A 19,204-nucleotide genomic window follows, 5' to 3' on the forward strand; every position below is an offset into this window, starting at 1 on the left:
ATGCTGGTCCAATTGCGTCAAGTTGGCTCGATATCCTTTGGGTGGTGGACCATTCTTGATACACACGGGAAACTGTTGAGCATGAAAAACCCAGCAGCGTTGCAGTTCTTGAAACAAACCGGTGCACCTGGCACCTACTACCACACCCTGTTCAAAGGCACTTCAATCTTCTGTCTGACCCATTCACCCTCTGAATGGCGCACATACCCAATCCATGTCTCAATTGTCTCAAGGCTTAGAAATCCTTCTTTAACCCGTCGCCTCCCCTTTATCTACACTGATTGAAGTGGATTTAACAAGTGTCATCAATAAGGGATCATAGCTTTCACCTGGATTCATCTGGTCAGTCTATGTCATGGAAAGAGCAGGTGTTCCTAATGGTGTATATAAAACACAGGAAAATAATGTTTTTGACTGCATTAGGCCTTTAACGTTAGTGTAGGAGTGGACAGCCCTGGAGATAAACTACTGGCCAGGACTAATTAGAGGAGAGGAAATATGTACTATGGGAGAGAAGAGTGTGGACTTACCCAATTGGAAGCTACTGTCAGAAGGTTATGAAGAGGAGGGGAGTTGGGTGGTGGTGGTGGTGGTACGGTGTAGAGGTGGGGGAAAGGAAGTAGGATGAGTAGCAAAAGGTGGAGGAAGAGAGGATCGTAAAACAGAGAGCGGAGGAGTGGAGAGGTGTAGCGTGTCAGTGTAGGAGATCTACAGGGAGAGGGAGGGCGAGAAGGATGGCTAAACTCTGGTCTGGCTGATTCCTGGTGCCTGTCACTCCTGGAGCCGCCTCTTGGACAGCCTTGCGTCCTCGGCCTGGGAGCACCGCCCGGACCACAGCACAGGGAACTCTTTGTCCCCTTTCCCAGATCATTGTGTTTTCCAACTCCCAGAGAAAATGATCTGGACTGCCTGGTCCGTGGTGGGCTCAAATGTCGGAATGTCAAGGGTTTCCCAGACACCCGTTTATCCAGTCTATGTATGCCTAGAATCATGTGGAGGCACAATCAGGCTTTCGGGAACTGCACATACACACGCATTCTAATAGTCTTGCTCACACACACACACACACACACACACACACACACACACACACACACACACACACACACACACACACACACACACACACACACACACACACCTGTATTTCAGATTTCCATACATCCTCTTTTTGAGGACACACACATCCAGTCCAGGAGGAAGCTGTTGACCGCCTGCATGATTTCTCAGAGACACAGCTGTGGAACGGCCAAAGCCGTAAAAGCCTGGAGGGTCTTTGATGGCACTAACACACTACTAACCCAGCTAAACACAATCTGGCTACAAAGACCTTTAGGGTGGGAATGTGAACCCACAAGGTCACAGCTGGTCAACTTTACGCTCCGAAAGTCTTTCCTGTGATTTCTGTTTCATCCCAAATGGAACCCTATTCCCTTGTGCACTACTTTGACCAGAGTCCAATAGGCCCTGGTCAGAGTAGTGCACTATAAAAAGAATAGGGACACTACCTTGTTCTCACAGCAACCACAGACACGTCTCCCAAAACGTTCATACTGTAGCTACCACGTTATTGTTAGTTCTGTAGGTTTCTGTCAGTTTAATAGCGATATTATGGCTGTGAGTTATAAAGAGTCTCCTCTCTTCCGCGGTTCTATCTGAGATTCTGAGATGGCTCCTCTCTCTACTTCTCACTGGCCAGTCCTGGGCCTTTGTAAGGGAGAGACGGGGAGAGACGCCGAGGGTAGTGTGTAAAATACAAGCCTTTTTAAGTTCAGACGTTAAATATTCATATAGAGGAGGCAAACATGGGTCCTGGAGATGAGGAGAGCGTATTGTTTTGGGGGGGTTTAGAGAATGGTACTTTAGGAAAAGAGATGGAATGCCCTTGGTAAAGTCTGTGTGGGGGGGAAAGAGGGTAAACGGTAGGCATAAACATGTCAACAAATGAATGGGGATAATAGCTGTACAGGTGTCTGTTTTCATACACAGCTTGGGAAGTGGGATGTTATCAGTGTGAGACTTTCCTCTGTACCTCTTTCAATACACCATCACTCACTGACTACGGTGGCGGAAAGAAGTCAAGCGTGTCTGAGACCTTTGTGTATTTCATTTGTATGCATGAGTGTCTGAGAGTCTATAGCATGCCTCTTCAACCCTGTTCCCGCAAAAGCTACTGTCCTGTAGGTTTTGACTCAAACCTATAGAGAGAGGGAGAGAATCTGGTGCACCTGATTCGAATAATTAGCTAGATTAATCAGGTTAGTTACAACTGGGGCTGGAGTGAAAAACTACAGGAGGGTGGATCTCCAGGAACAGGGCTGGTGTGTGAAAATGTGGTCTTTCTAGGAGTAGCGGTGTCAGAAAGACAGACGGACGGACGGGCGGGCGGACGGACGGACGGACAGGCATCAGTGTTGACGACGGACTGCTGGGTGGAGAAGTCTGCTTATAGAGGCCCTGAATATATAAACGGAGGGAGAGAGAGAGGGAGGGAGAGAGAGAGAGAGAGAGGGAGGGAGGGAGAGAGAGGGAGGGAGAGAGGGAGGGAGAGAGAAAGGTGGTCGAGGGAAATTGAAAGAGGGAGGGAGTCGGTTGAGACTGGCTCCTTTGTGTAAAGGTCTGGGGTGTGCCGGAGTATTGAGCGGGTATGGTCGAGCTGGATGAAGCGGTACGGGTTGGGTCTGGTGTGAGGAGCCATGAGGACATGTCTGCCTCTGGAACACAGACCATATTAAGACTAAATCAATCAAACAATTATTAACAGTTACGGCACGGCATACACAAAATACCTCACAAATCAATTCAGATAAATTAAGCACAATTAGGGAAAGCATTGAAAACCAAAAGTAGAATACGCCTCAAAATACTTCAATTAGCTGTACTGAAGAAAAACGTAGGCCGTGATGGCTGTGTTTGTGTGTGTGGTCGTGATAGAAAACGATGCTTTTGCTGTGATTGTGTTGATTGAGACGGTGGTGTGACATGTTCACATGCTTACGTCCGAGTTGTGACATCAGTGGTCCTTACAGCTTATCGTCCCCGAGTCTGGTGTCGGATACTGTAGGCCTACTTTGAACACACACACACACACACACACACACACACACACACACACACACACACACACACACACACACACACACACACACACACACACACACACACACACACACACACACACACACACACACACACACACACACACACACCTGCTGGTCCAAGCATCTGCTAGATGGTCAATACATGAACGGGATCAGTGATTGTGTGTCTCGTGCTCAAGGCCAGGTGTTTCTCCTTGCTCACTATTCTACGAAATTGTGTTTGAAAATAGATCCTAGGCTACTCCAAATGTGGTCATGAACTCTGCTGTAACTCTGTTTATGGGCAAGACCAGCTGCTTGATTAGTGAGAGCAGCAGGACTCAAGTTTAGGTTATCAGCCTTAGTGTAGCCTCTGTCCCCAAGGACCTTGTTGTGTGTGTGTGTGTGATAATGAGTACTGTTGACTGGCATTTCTGGCTGATTCGCTCCACACCCTCTAGAGATGGGCGTCTGCATGGTCCCAGTGAGACGCCAGCCTGTCGGCAGTGTGTGTACGTCCCTGTAGCAGGTGTGTGTGCGTATCTTGGCGTATATGTGTCAGATTGGCTAGCTACTGATACTGTGCCGCGCCCCTATGTCTGAGAAGAGATACGGTAAATGAGAGTATAGTGTACTGTGTGTGAGTGTGTGTGTGTCTGTGTGTGTAGTTAATGTGTCGCTGTGGCTCCAAGTTGACTGTGAACAACAAGGTTAATGATTTACCTCTTGAAAGACTTATAGTGAGACACAGAGACCCAGACCTAGACTCCAACCCAGTGCCAGTCACTTAACGTCCCCTAACTCTTACCCTCAGTCTCAGTCCAACAACCCAAAATGCCACTTTTGCCGTTTCCACCCTGGAACTACAATGCACATAGAGCCACACAGAGATCACAGCATTCAGTCACTCACACCACTGAGCAGAAACAGAGAGATCAAAGAGCCATATGTAGCAAATTAACATGTGGGACCAAGGGAGGGTGAAAGAGGGAGGAAATGACAGAAATAGAGGGAGAAAGAGGGAAGGAGAGCGAGAAGGAGGGGGGGAGGACATTGAGCAGTGGGAGAGTGATAGAGTATCAGTCAAAGAAAGATCCAAAAGGCTGAAAGAGAGGGAGAGAGAGTGAAAGATTGTCTGAGAGAGCCTCTATGCGCTGTCCCACCCCCTGACTGGTCTTCACCTCCCCTACAGTCCTGAGAAGCCAGCCCCGAACAGAGAGAGAGAGAGAGAGAGAAAGAAAAAAGAAAGGAGAAGAGAGAAAAAGAGAGGGGACACACACTAGCTCAGGACTCTGGAATTCGAAACCTTTGGAGCAACACACACTTACACACACACACTCCTGCACGGTCTCTGTGGTGATTTGGATTGTTCACAGCGGGAATAACTCTGAGAGATCAAGAGAGAGAGAGAGAGAGACAGAGTGTGCGAGAGAGCGAGATAGACTACATTTCTTTACTCTGGACTCTACTGCTCCACCATGGCACCTGTCACAGACAGAGCAACACGGACCTAGGAGCACCACATTGCCAGGAACACACAGATAGCAAGAGAGTGCAAAGGTAAGACATTCCCTTCCTTTAATTCCCTGTGGGGGGGGGGGGGGTTGTTTATCATAGTTATCTGTGCAATTTAAAGTGTCTGTTATCGGAACAGTTGTTGGAAGCAGAGTGTGTGTGTGGTTGTGTTTGTGTGGACGGGCCAGTGTACTGGTGGGTGATTTATAGACAAATGGTTGCCCTGCTCATAGCCAAGTGGTGCTTTGCACAAAGCTCAAGTCAGTCCCAGTAAAAGTAAGCACATTTAGTACAGAGTTGCCTGTTCAGGTTATTTCTTATGAGACTGACCAGCGGAACGAAAAAGAGAATAATCTCTCGACACCTGAAATCCAGTACACCCCACTTGTCCCATCCCTCCATCCCTACCCATCCCTCCACACGCTGTCACTTTAATCTCATTTAGCTCGGGCTTTTCTCTCCTTTCTGCACGTTTTGTAAAGGGCTCCTTTGAACGAAGGGAGCTTATTCCCCTCTTTCTCTGCCTCTCTCTCTCTCCTCTCTCTAAAGTAGTGCAGAGTACATTCAGGCAGCTAATATCTGAAACAGATCTGCTTTATCTGTGATCTCCAATAATCCTACACGGACCTTATCCCTTTTAACCCAGTGTCCTTGCTACTCAAAGACCACATCTCTCCCTGAATAATTGACTGAACTTTCTGGAGCGCTTGAGCTAAACGGTAGACTCTGTAGCTGTGCCTCTTTGGAGGTATCTACTGTAGATCTATGTGGTTCGAGTCAGTCTTTCTCTCTATCTCTCTCTCTCTCTCTCTCTCTCTCTCTCTCTCTCTCTCTCTCTCTCTCTCTCTCGCTCTCTGTCTGTCTCTCTGTCTCTCTCTGTTTTTGTCTGTCCTTGAGGTGCTGTGTGAGTGCGGGCCACCACCTTGGAGGTCCGGACCTCTGTAATTTAAAAAAATTAATTGCTTTCTTTATGTGTGTGTGTGTGTGTGTGTGTGTGTGTGTGTGTGTGTGTGTGTGTGTGTGTGTGTGTGTGTGTGTGTGTGTGTGTGTGTAAATACATAAGGTGCAATATCAAAACTTGGTTGTGAATCAGCAGTTTCCCTCTTGACAGTCACTCAATTAACCCATGTTAGTTAAAACATTTTAGATTGGTTAATTAGTCTAGTTGGTAGTAATCATGGCCAAATGACCAACCTATTGTGTTAGTCACTCTCACTCAGATGTCATATTAGTATGGCATAAATCATGGCGAAATGTGTAGAATTGCAGGAAATTAGCTTTGAAAACTGCAAAACACACCCCACACGCTCAATTCACTAAAAGTCAGTCCATGGTTATAGCCCTGCACATCACAGAGAGGGAGAGAGAGAAAGAGAGAAGGAGGAAAGGGGGGGACAGAGAAAAAGAGAGACAGACTGAGAGGAACAGATGGAGAGGAAGATATACAGTAGCAATGTCAGTGTTCTTTGCTTGAAATATGTACGAGTGCTGCTGCTCTCTTGAAATATGTACGAGTGCTGTTGCTCTCTTGAAATATTGACTTTTTTGCTATTGCTGGAGGAGACTAAAAGTTGTTCTCTCATTCACATAAAAAGCGAAATGCTGTAATCATTAAAATGTTATCAGCTTTTTTTTTCAATCCAGTCGAATATATATAACAATACAGGCATTTGATATGATACTCACTCCTGATGAGAGTAAGGTATTCATTCGCACGCACTTGTGTGTGTGTGTGTACAGTGCATGTAAACTGTGTGTCTGCGCACACGTGCATGTGTATGCATGCTCCTCGTGGCAAGCTTGGACAGCCTCGGGTGTAGGTGCAAGCTGGCGACGCTGATATTTGTCAGTCTCGGCCACGTACACAGGCTTACGGTGTGTTGCCTCCAGATTGGAGGCCTGCCAAAAACTAGGGCAAAGCAGTTTGCTAGGTACTACTCTGTTTCAGCTGTCGTGGGCAACCTAGCTATTTGGAGAAGGAGGTGCTTTCTGTACCATTGAGTGCCGTGCATACAGGGACCTCTGAAATGTTTGGATACTTTTTTAAAGTCGATTTGATTGGTGGATTCAAATAAAGTATTTAAAATGTGTGTGTGTGTGTGTGCACAGTGCATATAAACTGTGTGTGTGCGTGTGTGTGTGTGTGTGCGTGTGTGCGTGTGTGTTTGATGCTCTCTCAGTAGTATTAAGCCATCTGAAGGTGCTGTCTCCTGTAGATTTACTGTCTCGGTTGACTGCAGAACGAAATCAGATTACCATTTACATAAGCTTCATCATTTGTTCTACCCTGGTTATAATCACCTGCTCATCCTTTGTTTTACCCTGGTTATAATCATCTGCTCATCATTTTTCTACCCTGGTTATAATCCCCTGCTCATCCTTTGTTTTACCCTGGTTATAATCACCTGCTCATCATTTGTTCTACCCTGGTTATAATCCCCTGCTCATCATTTGTTTTACCCTGGTTATAATCACCTGCTCATCATTTGTTCTACCCTGGTTATAATCCCCTGCTCATCATTTGTTTTACCCTGGTTATAATCACCTGCTCATCATTTGTTCTACCCTGGTTATAATCCCCTGCTCACCATTTGTTCTACCCTGGTTATAATCCCCTGCTCATCATTTGTGCTACCCTGGTTATAATCCCCTGCTCATCATTTGTTTTACCCTGGTTATAATCACCTGCTCATCATTTGTTCTACCCTGGTTATAATCACCTGCTCATCATTTGTTTTACCCTGGTTATAATCACCTGCTCATCATTTGTTCTACCCTGGTTATAATCCCCTGCTCATCATTTGTTCTACCCTGGTTATAATCCCCTGCTCATCATTTGTTCTACCCTGGTTATAATCCCCTGCTCATCATTTGTTTTACCCTGGTTATAATCACCTGCTCATCATTTGTTCTAACCTGGCTATAATCACCTGCTCATCCTTTGTTTTACCCTGGTTATAATCCCCTGCTCATCAATTGTTCTACCCTGGTTATAATCCCCTGCTCATCAATTGTTCTACCCTGGTTATAATCACCTGCTCATCATTTGATTTACCCTGGTTATAATCACCTGCTCATCATTTGATTTACCCTGGTTATAATCACCTGCTCATCATTTGATTTACCCTGGTTACAATCACGTGCTCATCATTTTTTCCTCTTCATTCATATGTAAAGAAGGAAGAATGGTTTGGGAGAAAAAAGGTTTCGGACCAATCTTGCCACAGTGGGACAGACTGTTTGTATAAACACACAGCCTCATAGGTACAGTAGGATCAGTTTTCCCTGACCACGTGACCTAACCAGGAAAATGTCCTAGTCATCTAGTTATATGAGATCATCACCACAGTGCAACCATGTGGGGTTCACAGTAGCCTGACTACAACAGTTAGTGTCATAAGGTACAGACAACATAAGGATGATACACCGAACCGGGAGGGACAGAGGCCAGAAGGGCCAATCTGAGTTCAGAATCAGAAGCTTTGGGGTAAAAACAACCTAGAACAGTGTTTTAGCAATGTGCTACATAATGAGGAAGTCCTCATTACATTCTTGTCTTGGACACTCGTGCGTCTTTCCCCTCCTTTCTTCACCTCTGCTTCTTCTATCATCTGCCTTAACGTGCAGAGCTGTCTGTCACCGCATCAGAGCAGCCCGCCATAACACATCACTTCCTGTTGAACGCGGAAAGCGTAATATGGGAGAGCTCGGGTTTGCTGGTTTGGAAAGTTTGTTGTTTTGAAAGTCTATTGAAAAAGTTTGGTTACTAGCTAGCTACCTGATGAGTTTGGATCCCACGACGCAGTTGGCATCAGTTGCTGGGACCGTTACTATCTGTCCAGTAATTCTGCTGACCAAGGCCGGGTCTGAGGAGCTGCTTGGCGTAGCAGCTAGCATATCTGCTAGCTACCTGCATATCAAGCGAGCAGGTTTTTTTTGAGGGCTTGAACGCAGCCAGAGATGTAGTAAGCCATTGTGGCTGGGACCGTGGATTGTCCCGGGCTTGTGGCTGTCTAGATCCCTGCTGTTTGTTGTTGTTGTTTCCAATCTTTCCTTTAACCTGCTCTGTCTGGTACTGCGAGGAGTAACCATGACAAAGACCAAAGCTGGCGGTAGTAGCGTTGAGGACATTGGTGTCTCTCTATCACAGGTGAAGGATCTTTTAAATGAACAAAAAGAGTTCTACAAGCAGTTGTTACAACAACAAGAAAATAGCTTCAAGTGTTTTGTCCAAAAACTGGTGGAGTCAACTAATAAAAGAATGGACGATCTGACCAGAGAGGTCCAGGACCTGAAGAACAGTTTGCAGTTCTGTCCAGGGTCAGCTCGTTGAGTTTAAACAGCAGAACAGCAAGATGACAGCAATCTGTAAGTCATTGAGAGAGGACATCATTTCTGTAGGTGAATCCATGACAACAACAATGGAGAAATCAGATTATCTCGAGGGACAATCAAGGCGGAACAACCTAGTTGTGGACAAAATTGCAAAATCTCCACATGAGACCTGGATGGAGTCTGAGGACAAAGTGAGGGAAATGATCTTGGAGAAGCTAAAGATTGACCACAGGAAGAATGAGGTGGAGCGTGCCCACAAGACTGGAAAACCCACCACCGGCCAAGGTGACAGGCCCAGGCCGATAAAGGTCAAGTTCCTGAGTCTCAAGGACATGGTAGCTGTTCTGGAAAGAGCCAAGAACTTGAGAGGAACGTACATCTTCCTCAACAAGGACTATCCTGAAGCTGTGCGCCACAAGAGGAAATAACTTATCTTTGCCATGAAAACTCCATGAAATCAATAGCTTGCGAACATAAGATAACATTGATATATTAGACATTTCTGAGACTCACTTAGAGAATTCATTTCATGATATAGCAGTAGCAATACAAGGATATAACATCTATAGAAGAGACAGGAATGCTTATGGCGAGGTGTTGCTGTATATATTTAGAGCCATATCCCTGTAATGCTTAGAGAAGATCTTATGTGTTCTTGAAGTGTTGTGGTTGCAGGTTCACCTGGCACATCTAAAGCCTTTTCTTTTGGGGTGTTGCTACAGGTCACCAAGTGCTAACAGTCAGTATCTAAATAATATGTGTGAAATGCTTGAAAGTGTATGTGATGTAAACAGAGAGGTCTACTTTCTTGGGCACCTGAATATTGACTGGTTTTCATCAAACTGTCCGCTCAAGAGGAAGCTTCTTACTGTAACCAGTGCCTGTAATCTGGTTCAGGTTATTAATCAACCTACCAGGGTGTTTACAAACACTACAGGAACTATATCATCCACATGTATTGATCACATTTTTACTAATACTGTAGAACTTTGTTTTAAAACTGTGGATGCTGTGATCACAATATAGTGGCTATATCCAGGAAAGCCAAAGTTCCAACAGCTGGGCCAAAAATAGTGTAGGAGAGATCATACAAAATATTTTCCTGTGACTCTTAAGTGAATGATGTAAAAAATATTTGTTAGTCTGATGTGATTAATAAGGAGCATCCAGACGCTACACTTGATTAATTTATGAAATTGCTTCTTCCAATTATTAATAAACATGCACCTGTTTAAGAAACTGACTGTTAGAACTGATAAGGCTCCATGGATTGATGAGGAATTGAAAAACTGTATGGTTGAAAGAGATGGGGCAAAAGGAGTGGCTAAAAAGTCTGGCTGCACATGTGACTGGTTGACTTCCTGCAAATTGAGATATTATGTGACTAAACTCAACAAAAAGAAGAAGAAACTGTATTATGAAGCCAAGATCAATGATATAAAGAATGATGGAAAATAACTTTGAAGTAAAAAAGTTATTGTGGAAGAGGTGGAAAAATTATTGTTATCAGTCAATAATGACATAACCTCCTGGCATTGACAACTTAGATAGAAAGCTACTGAGGATGGTAGCTGACTCTATAGCCACTCCTATCTGTCATATCTTTAATCTGAGCCTAGAGGAAAGTCTTTGTCCTCAGGCCTGGAGGGAAGCTAAAGTCATTCTGATACCCAAGAGTGTTAAAGCGGCCTTTACTGGTTCTAACAGCAGACCTATTAGCTTGCTGCCAGCTCTTAGCAAACTGTTGGAAAAAAATTGTGTTTGACCAAATACAATGCTATTTCTCTGTAAACAAATTAACAACAGACTTTCAGCATGCTTATAAAGAAGGGCACTCAACAAGTACTGACACAAATGACTGATGATTGGTTGAAAGACATTGATAATAAAAAGATTATGGGAGCCGTACTGTTACATTTCAGTGCAGCCTTTGATATTATCGACCATAACCTGTTGTTGAGAAAATGTACACTAACCTTCAAAAGTTTACGGTCACTTAGAAATGTCCTTATTTTTGAAAGAAAAGCACATTTTTTGTCCATTGATCAGAAATACAGTGTAGACATTGTTAATGTTGTAAATGACTATTGTAGTTGGAAACGGCAGATTTTTTATGGAACATCTACTTAGGCGTAAAGAGGTCCATTATCAGCAACCTTCACCCCTGTGTTCTGATGGCACGTTGTGTTAGCTAATCCCAGTTTATAATTTTAAAAGGCTAATTGATCAGCAGAAAACCCTTTTGCAATTATGTTAGCACAGCTGAAAACTGTTGTCCTGACTTAAAAAAGCAATAAAACTGTCCTTCTTTTGACTAGTTGAGTATCTGGAGCATCAGCATTTGTGGGATCGATTACAGGCTCAAAATGGCCAGAAACAAATAACTTTTTTCTGAAACTCGTCAGTCTATTCTTGTTCTGAGAAATGAAGGCTATTCCATGCAAGAAATTGCCAAGAAACTGAAGATCTCGTACCACGCTGTGTACTACTCCCTTCACAGAACAGAGCAAACTGTCTCTAACCAGAATAGAAAGAGGAGTGGGAGGCCCCGGTGCAGAACTGAGCAAGAGGACAAGTACATTAGAGTGTCTAGTTAGAGAAAGAGACGCATCACAAGTCCTCAACTGGCAGCTTCATTAAATTGGTGTCGGCTAATGGGGATCCTAATCAATAAAATGAAGTAAAGGACCTGCCTGTAATTGCGCTGTGTTTACAGTGGGTTTGGGCCCTGGTATTTGTATGTGCATACACAGTATGTGGCAGCATCATGTGTGCATGCATCCTGTATGCGGCAGTGTGTATGTGTTTGTGTGTGTGGTTCAGGCTGCAGGAGAGCATCCATCCCCTCCACCACGTGGAAAAAGCCAGAGGTGAAGGAGAGGAGATGTAGATGGCTTGACAGTAGGAGATGAGAAAGTAACGAGTCTCTCCCCTCTCCCCCCCCCCCCCCACATACCCCACCCCCCGCCTGTTGGCCCCCCACAGCTGTGGGAGAGGGAGCTCTCTCCCACCTCGGGGGCTTAGAGAGGGGATTTTGGCTGTTCTGCTGGGTGCCTGCCTGATAACGAAACAGCCACGCCTGCTGTTATGCTGCTGAGCATGTGCTGTAAAGCGCTCCTTACCCGTCACTCCTCGCCTGTCACACTGGTACCACCAGCCGAAAGGCATACACACATATACTGAGAACACACACATACTAATACACACTCATGCTTACACACACACGAATACACACACACAAACAAACAAACAAACAAACAAACAAACAAACACACACACACACACACACACACACACACACACACACACACACACACACACACACACACACACACACACACACACACACACACACACACACACACACACACACACACACACACACACACACACACAGGCCTACCACAGAGCTGTAGGAGTGTATAAGCGTGCAACTGCATCATTTTTATAGTTTGGTGTGTGACAACTCACAGTAAACCTCTCAGTACACGTAGGTAGGAAATGAATGCCGGCTGACACACACACACACACATGCATGCTCTTGCGGCATGTCTGGTATTTCATTCAGTGAGCCTCACACTATGCAGTTCAATATTTTCCACTCACTATACTCACACCTCTCTGTCGGGCTCGTTTAGGATAAGCCCATTCAGCTTCCCCATTCAGGCCTGATATTCCATCCTGTTGTGGCAGTGCCAGTCAAAGTTACAGCTGTTGGTATTCAGAGGCAAGATTCAGGGGAAGTCAGATGCATAGGTTTGGTGTCGGGTTGATACAAGAGCCCTCAGCTGCACCTAGCCATCATCACAGAACAAAGGCCATGAGAGGGAGAGGAGGAGGGGAAAGGGGAGAGATGAGGGGAGGGTGATGTAGGAACAACAGAGGAGGATAAAGAGGGAGAGAGCGGAGGGAGGGAGAGAAGAGCTGTGAAGAAAACACAGCAGGGTATAGAAGGGGGAATAGAAGATCTGAATATGGACGTAGTGACGAGCAGAGCAGATCTCTTCCGTTGACGTGCTCCTTCCTCTTTACTCCTCTTTCCTCTCGCCACCTGTGTTCTCACTCACCGTTGTTCCCCAGATGCTCTGGATCAGAGCCCATGTCCTCCCGCCCTCCCTCTCTCCCTATCTCTCACCCCTATTCCTCTCTCCTGCCCCCTTATTCCACCTCTCAGCCTCCCTCGCTGGCCCTCCCCTCGCCCCACTCTCTCACTCCCCTGCTCACCCCTCCATATACCCGCTTTCTGATGCTTAAGTTCATAGCCAGACTTAATCAAATCAAACTTTATTCGTCACATGCGCTGATTACAAGTGTAGACCTTACCGTGAAATGCTTACTTACAGGTCCTTAACCAACAGTGCAGTTCAAGAAAGAGTTAAACAAATATTTACAAAATAAACTAAAGTAAAAAATAATAAAAAGTAACACAATCAAATAACAATAACGAGGCTATATACAGGGTCTACCGGTACCGAGTCAATGTGCGGTTACAGGTTAGTCGAGGTAATTTGTACATGGAGGTAGGGGTGAAGTGCCTCTTTGCTTGACATCATGGGAAAATCTAAAGAAATCAGCCAAGACCTCAGACAAAAGATTGTAGACCTCCACAAGACTGGTTCATCCTTAGGAGCAATTTCCAAATGCCTGAAGGTACCACGTTCATCTGTGCAAACAATAGTACGCAAGTATACATACCATGGGACCACGCAGCCGTCATACCGCTCAGGAAGGAGATGCGTTCTGTCTCCTAGAGATTAACGCACTTTGGTGCGAAAAGTGCAAATCAATCCCAGAACAACAGCAAAGGACCTTGTGAAGATGCTGGAGGAAACAGGTACAAAATGATCTATATCCACAGTAAAACGAGTCCTATATCAACATAACCTGAAAGGCCGCTCAGCAAGGAAGAAGCCACTGCTCCAAAACCGCCATAAAAAGCCAGACTATGGTTTGCAACTGCACATGGGGACAAATATCGTACTTTTTGGAGAATGACCATTGTTATGTTTGGAGGAAAAAGGGGGAGGCTTGCAAGCCGAGGAACACCATCCCAACCGTGAAGCACGGGGGTTGCAGAATCATGTGGTGGGGGTGCTTTGCTGCAGGAGGGACTGGTGCACTACACAAAATAGATGGCATCATGAGGAGAGGAAAATTATGTGGATATATTGAAGCAACATCTCAAGACATCAGTCAGGAAGTTAAAGCTTGTCTCAAATGGGTCTTCCAAATGGACAATGACCCCAAGCATACTTCCAAAGTTTTGGCCAAAATGGCTTGTGGCAAAATGACAACAAAGTCAAGGTATTGGAGTGGCTATCACAAAGCCTTGACCTCAATCCTATAGAAAATGTGTGGGCAGAACTGAAAAAGCGTGTGCAAGCAAGGAGGCCTACAAAACCTGTCTCAGTTACAACGGCTCTGTCAGGGGGATTGGGCCAAAATTCACCCAACTTATTGTGGGAAGCTTGTGGAAGGCTACCCGAAACGTTTGACCCAAGTAAAACAATTTAAAGGCAATGCTACCAAATACTAGTTGAGTGTATGTAAACTTCTGACCCACTGGGAATGCGATGAAATAAATAAAAGCTGAAATTAGTCTTTCTCTCTACTATTATTCAGACATTTCACATTCATAAAATAAAGTGGTGATCCTAACTGACCTAAGACAGGGAATTGTTATTAGGATTAAATGTCAGGAATTGTGAAAAATTGAGGTTAAATGTATTTGGCTAAGGTGTATGTAAACTTCCCACTTCAACTGTAGCTAGCTACATCTATGGGCTTTAATGTGTTTCTGTCGTGTGTAATGTGCAGTAGTCTATATCATATATGTATTGGATAACGACACAATCATTTGGGCTATTTTGGGCTTGGGCTCAGTGCATTTCTTTACTGTAGGGCTCATCAAATGTTTTTAATGTATGGCTCATCAGGCTCAGGTAGCATCGGGCTTGAATTTTCGATCCAAGCTCTAATCAAATCCAGACATAGGCCTATTTATATGCTTTATAACGCTTTTGAATGACACTTCCGGTTTTGGCGGGAAATACCGGGTTACCTGGGAGAAAAAATGATTTATTCTCGGGATAGAACATTTGTAAAATACCAGGAAAATATTCAACTCTAGTGTGTGTGTGTATAGGGTGATGCTGGTGCGTAATGAATGTGCCCAGGCCGTAGCTGGTGAGTAGATGGCTTTTGGGTCCGCATCCAAGCCTCTCTCCCAGCCTCCAAGCCTCTCTCCCAGCCTCCCAGACTCCCAGACTCTCTCCCAGCCTCCAAGCCTCTCTCCCAGCCTCCCAGACTCCCAGTCTCTCTCCCAGCCTCCAAGCCTCTCTCCCAGCCTCCCAGACTCCCAGTCTCTCTCCCAGGCCCCAAGCCTCTCTCCCAGCCTCCCAGACTCCCAGGCTCTCTCCCAGCCTCCAAGCCTCTCTCCCAGCCTCCCAGACTCCCAGCCTCTCTCCCAGCCTCCAAGCCTCTCTCGCAGCCTCCCAGACTCCCAGTCTCTCTCCCAGCCTCCAAGCCTCTCTCCCAGCCTCCCAGAGTTCCAGTCTCTCTCAGGGAACTTCTTGCCTGCTAATAGATCCCATCCCGGGAGGGGGGATCATGCCACATTTTTTATTTGTCTTTTCCTCCTGATAAAGCAGCAGCCCCACTCCTTAATTTCAATCGCTCTCTACCTCTTCCTCTCTCTGTCACAGTCAGACACACACGAGCACACACACACACACACACACACACACACACACACACACACACACACACACACACACACACACACACACACACACACACACACACACTCAGAGAGAAACACACATTTATTTCAGTGTAAGCCGAAGCAGCAGTAGAGGGCTTAGTGTACCCAGCTGCAGCCAGCAGAGACAGACTCTCTGAAGGTGAACCCTACATTGAGAGGGAGGGACAGAGGGCCCTTTTGAGTTGTTTGTGTGTGTGTGTGTGTGTGTGTGTGTGTGTGTGTGTGTGTGTGTGTGTGTGTGTGTGTGTGTGTGTGTGTGTGTGTGTGTGTGTGTGTGTGTGTGTGTGTGTGGAGGTGGAGGTGGGTATTTGCTTTAGATCTATGGAGATGGAGGGCTTCGAAAAGACAACAGAGAACAGGCACATGTATTGACAGTAATCACATTGGGGTCCGTTTACCTACATGTGTATTAGACCTTCATTAGCTGTGTGTGTGTGTGTGTGTGTGTGTGTGTGTGTGTGTGTGTGTGTGTGTGTGTGTGTGTGTGTGTGTGTGTGTGTGTGTATAGTGTACATACGTGTTTGTGTTTCTGTTACTAAGAGCTTACACTGCAACAGCAAAGAAATGCATATAAAGCTTTCTGTTTGCAAATTAACCTAAGAAGCATTACAACGATCAGCCTGCATTGCGGAGACATGGTGAGAGGATTGACCGAGGGGTGGGGAGTACAGTAACATCACACATCATTACTATAGGCTACTTAATATGAACAAATGTGTGTTTTTAAATATAAATAGCAATAGGTTATAGTAAAATCCAGGCAGCAAAATCTTCTGTTGTGTATGGTGGTATGGTACAGATGTGGGGTCTTAATTTGAGCCAGTTGGCTACAGCAGGAAAATAATCCTGCAGCAACAGGAATTGTGAATTATTATGTGGATGATAATTAATGGACATTTTGTAAGGCTTGATACATTTTCTGTGAGGGAAAATCAAGTCTGACATTTTTAAGTGGAAGTTACTAACATTTTTAAACCTCAAATACACTACAAGTTTTGCATTTCCTGCAACAGAGTGATCAAATTAAGATCCTACATCTGTAGGTGGACAAGGGGGCTGGTTCTTTTGGAGAGCAGGAGAAAAAGAAATAATGAGAAAGACGGAGGGAGAGGTTGTGGAATAACCTCATCATACTATTGACACTAGTAGAAAAGCAGGTGCTGTACGATACGTGGGGTGAGTGATGGTACAACACAAGTACTTACACTTGCCCATTTACGTTAAGTGTCTATTTGTTCCTGTCCGCGTTTGAAGTGCTGTCCATGCTCCCCAGGGCAGAAAGCATGGCAACTATGCAGCTGGGTATTCACATATAGACAGACAGGCTTTTCTCTCAGGGTGGGGGCCCAGGGAAGGTATGAGAAGGGAAGTGGTGCTGGGTCTATTCATGTGGCCCTTGACGGTGAGATGTGAAAGGGACAATGAGTGGGGATTGGGAGGCCAAACACAGGGGCCCTTTGTGTCCCTCACCGCCAGTTTGTTTACCGGAGTCCCGGCGCACCCCTACCAGAGACCAAGCTCATTAACCATGGCCTGCAGGAGCGCCTGTGTGTTTGGGGTGGAGATGACAACCGTCTGAAACGTGCATTCCCTGGCTGATTAAAGGGACAGGGAGTGTGTGTGTGTGTGTGTGTGTGTGTGTGTGTGTGTGTGTGTGTGTGTGTGTGCGTGCGTGCGTGCGTGCGTGCGTGCGTGCGTGCGTGCGTGTGTGCGTGTGCGTGTGTGTGTGCGCACGTCTGCGATGGATTGCTTGTGTGAGGAATTTGACTGCTGACGGGTGCACTGGGAAGTGTTGGGCGGAGGAGGAGGAGGAGGAGAAGAATGAGGGAGAACAGAGAAGAGAGGGGACAGCGACAGATTGATTAGAGATGTGTTAACGCAGGCTATTCCAGCCCAGCTTATATCCCTTCCCAGCCTGACTTTGGTCATTGGGTTCATCCTGTTGTTCCGCCTCGTTCCCTGTGGTAATAGGGATGGACAGAGTGGGTGTCTGATAGAGTGGAGGGAGCGGGTCCCAGTGTGTATCCTCCCAGAGTTAGCCAAACAAACATCTCATCCCTTCACCTTTAACCTCCACCCTGATAGACCTTTAGTACTCTGAATGACGACTTCCACTGGAGGTCATTAGTGATGTAGGGGTTGACTCATAACCCACAGTCCCTGTGATTATATCTGCTGGGCGGGTGGGTTTAGGGTCATGATATATTGTTTGGAATAAGGGCGGGCGGGTGGCGGGCGGGCGGGCTTGTTGAATAAAGAGAAAACTTTGCATTAAAAATCCATACATGTATAATTCTTGTGCAATTCATATCCAATAGGCTACATTGAGGATTTCTTTCATTATTTTTTATCTGCCGTTTGTGCGTAGCCTAAGCTTTAGGGCATAACTGTAGCGCGTCAAATACTTTTGGGATAGCAGTGCCCGACTAAGGATGATAGCAGTGCCCGACTAAGTTATTTTTAAGTCCTGCAGAATGAAGGACTTCTTGAAGTAAAATTATACACCAAATGTACATTTTGACTCGGGAACAGGAGTGGAGAAAAAAATATGTATTTCTTTCAGAATCTTGAGAAAATGGATGCATGGTTAGGGATCGTCTGTAAAGGTGCTATCTTTTATCAGCAATAAAAAAGCTGATAGTATTTCCACCACATAAAATATGCATCCAAGCCAAACTGAAATCTTATCAAAAACATGTTGGGTTGTTTTCACAGCTTTAAATGTACTTAAAACCAGTCAAACTGATGTCATTTGAAAATGTGTTGTTGTTGTTGAGTTAATGAATGAGTTAATGAACCGCAGAGTAACTGTGGTGCCTAAACGTCTTTGCTGTACGAAAAAATCAGCGATGAAAGAGGAAAGAGAAAACAAACTTTACCAATGTCAACTAGATTGAAGCATTCATTCTGTCACTGTATTACATTATTCTGATAAGCAAGGGTTTATTTAGTCTTCTAGAGCAACAATTAATGACAGAAGAGAAGCTGAATGTATCTAATTAAAGAGAAGTTATCTAACAAATAGCCTACCAAAATGTGTGTGTGTGTGGGGGGGGGGGTTCAGATTTGAGTCATCTGACAACAGTTTCACATACATACCTCTCAACAAACTCATACAACACTACACACACTCTTATTTGCATTCCCAGAAATAATGATGTACCTCTCGTTACGGTAACTGTAAACACTCCTAGAAAAAAGGGTACCCTTTTTGGTTCCAGTTAGAGCCCTTTTTGGTTCCAGGTAGAACCCTCTATAGAAAGTGTTCTACATGGAACCCAAAAAGGTTCTACCTGGAACAAAAAGGTTTTCTACCTACACTCTCCTACACTCTGAAAACGTTCCTGCAGTATCCTTTACGCGTTCTTCAAATTGAAACTTTTGGGGAAGCCCTTTAAGTTCTTCGAACAACCCTTTAAAATGATTCTTCAAAGAACCTCTTTTAGTGGATCCTCGAAGAAACTTTTGAAGACCCTTTTGGGGTACATTTTTTAACTTCCCCCCCTCCCCT

At 45.2% G+C, this 19,204-nt stretch overlaps 1 protein-coding gene across 2 annotated transcripts in view; it reads left to right on the forward strand.

Annotated features, from left to right (window-relative positions):
* Positions 1 to 4,154: 4,154 nt before the first annotated feature.
* The window catches only part of LOC106572278 (semaphorin-3B), a 69,108-nt gene continuing 54,058 nt past the window's right edge, over positions 4,155 to 19,204 (forward strand). For both annotated transcript variants that reach the window (XM_045695976.1, XM_014146333.2), the window contains exon 1: positions 4,155 to 4,640. The gene's annotated coding sequence lies outside the window, so the exon portion shown is untranslated. The remainder of the gene's footprint in view (positions 4,641 to 19,204) is intronic.

This window comes from Salmo salar, chromosome ssa15 (assembly GCF_905237065.1).
Source record: "Salmo salar chromosome ssa15, Ssal_v3.1, whole genome shotgun sequence".
In the NCBI taxonomy this organism is placed as follows: Eukaryota; Metazoa; Chordata; class Actinopteri; order Salmoniformes; family Salmonidae; genus Salmo; species Salmo salar.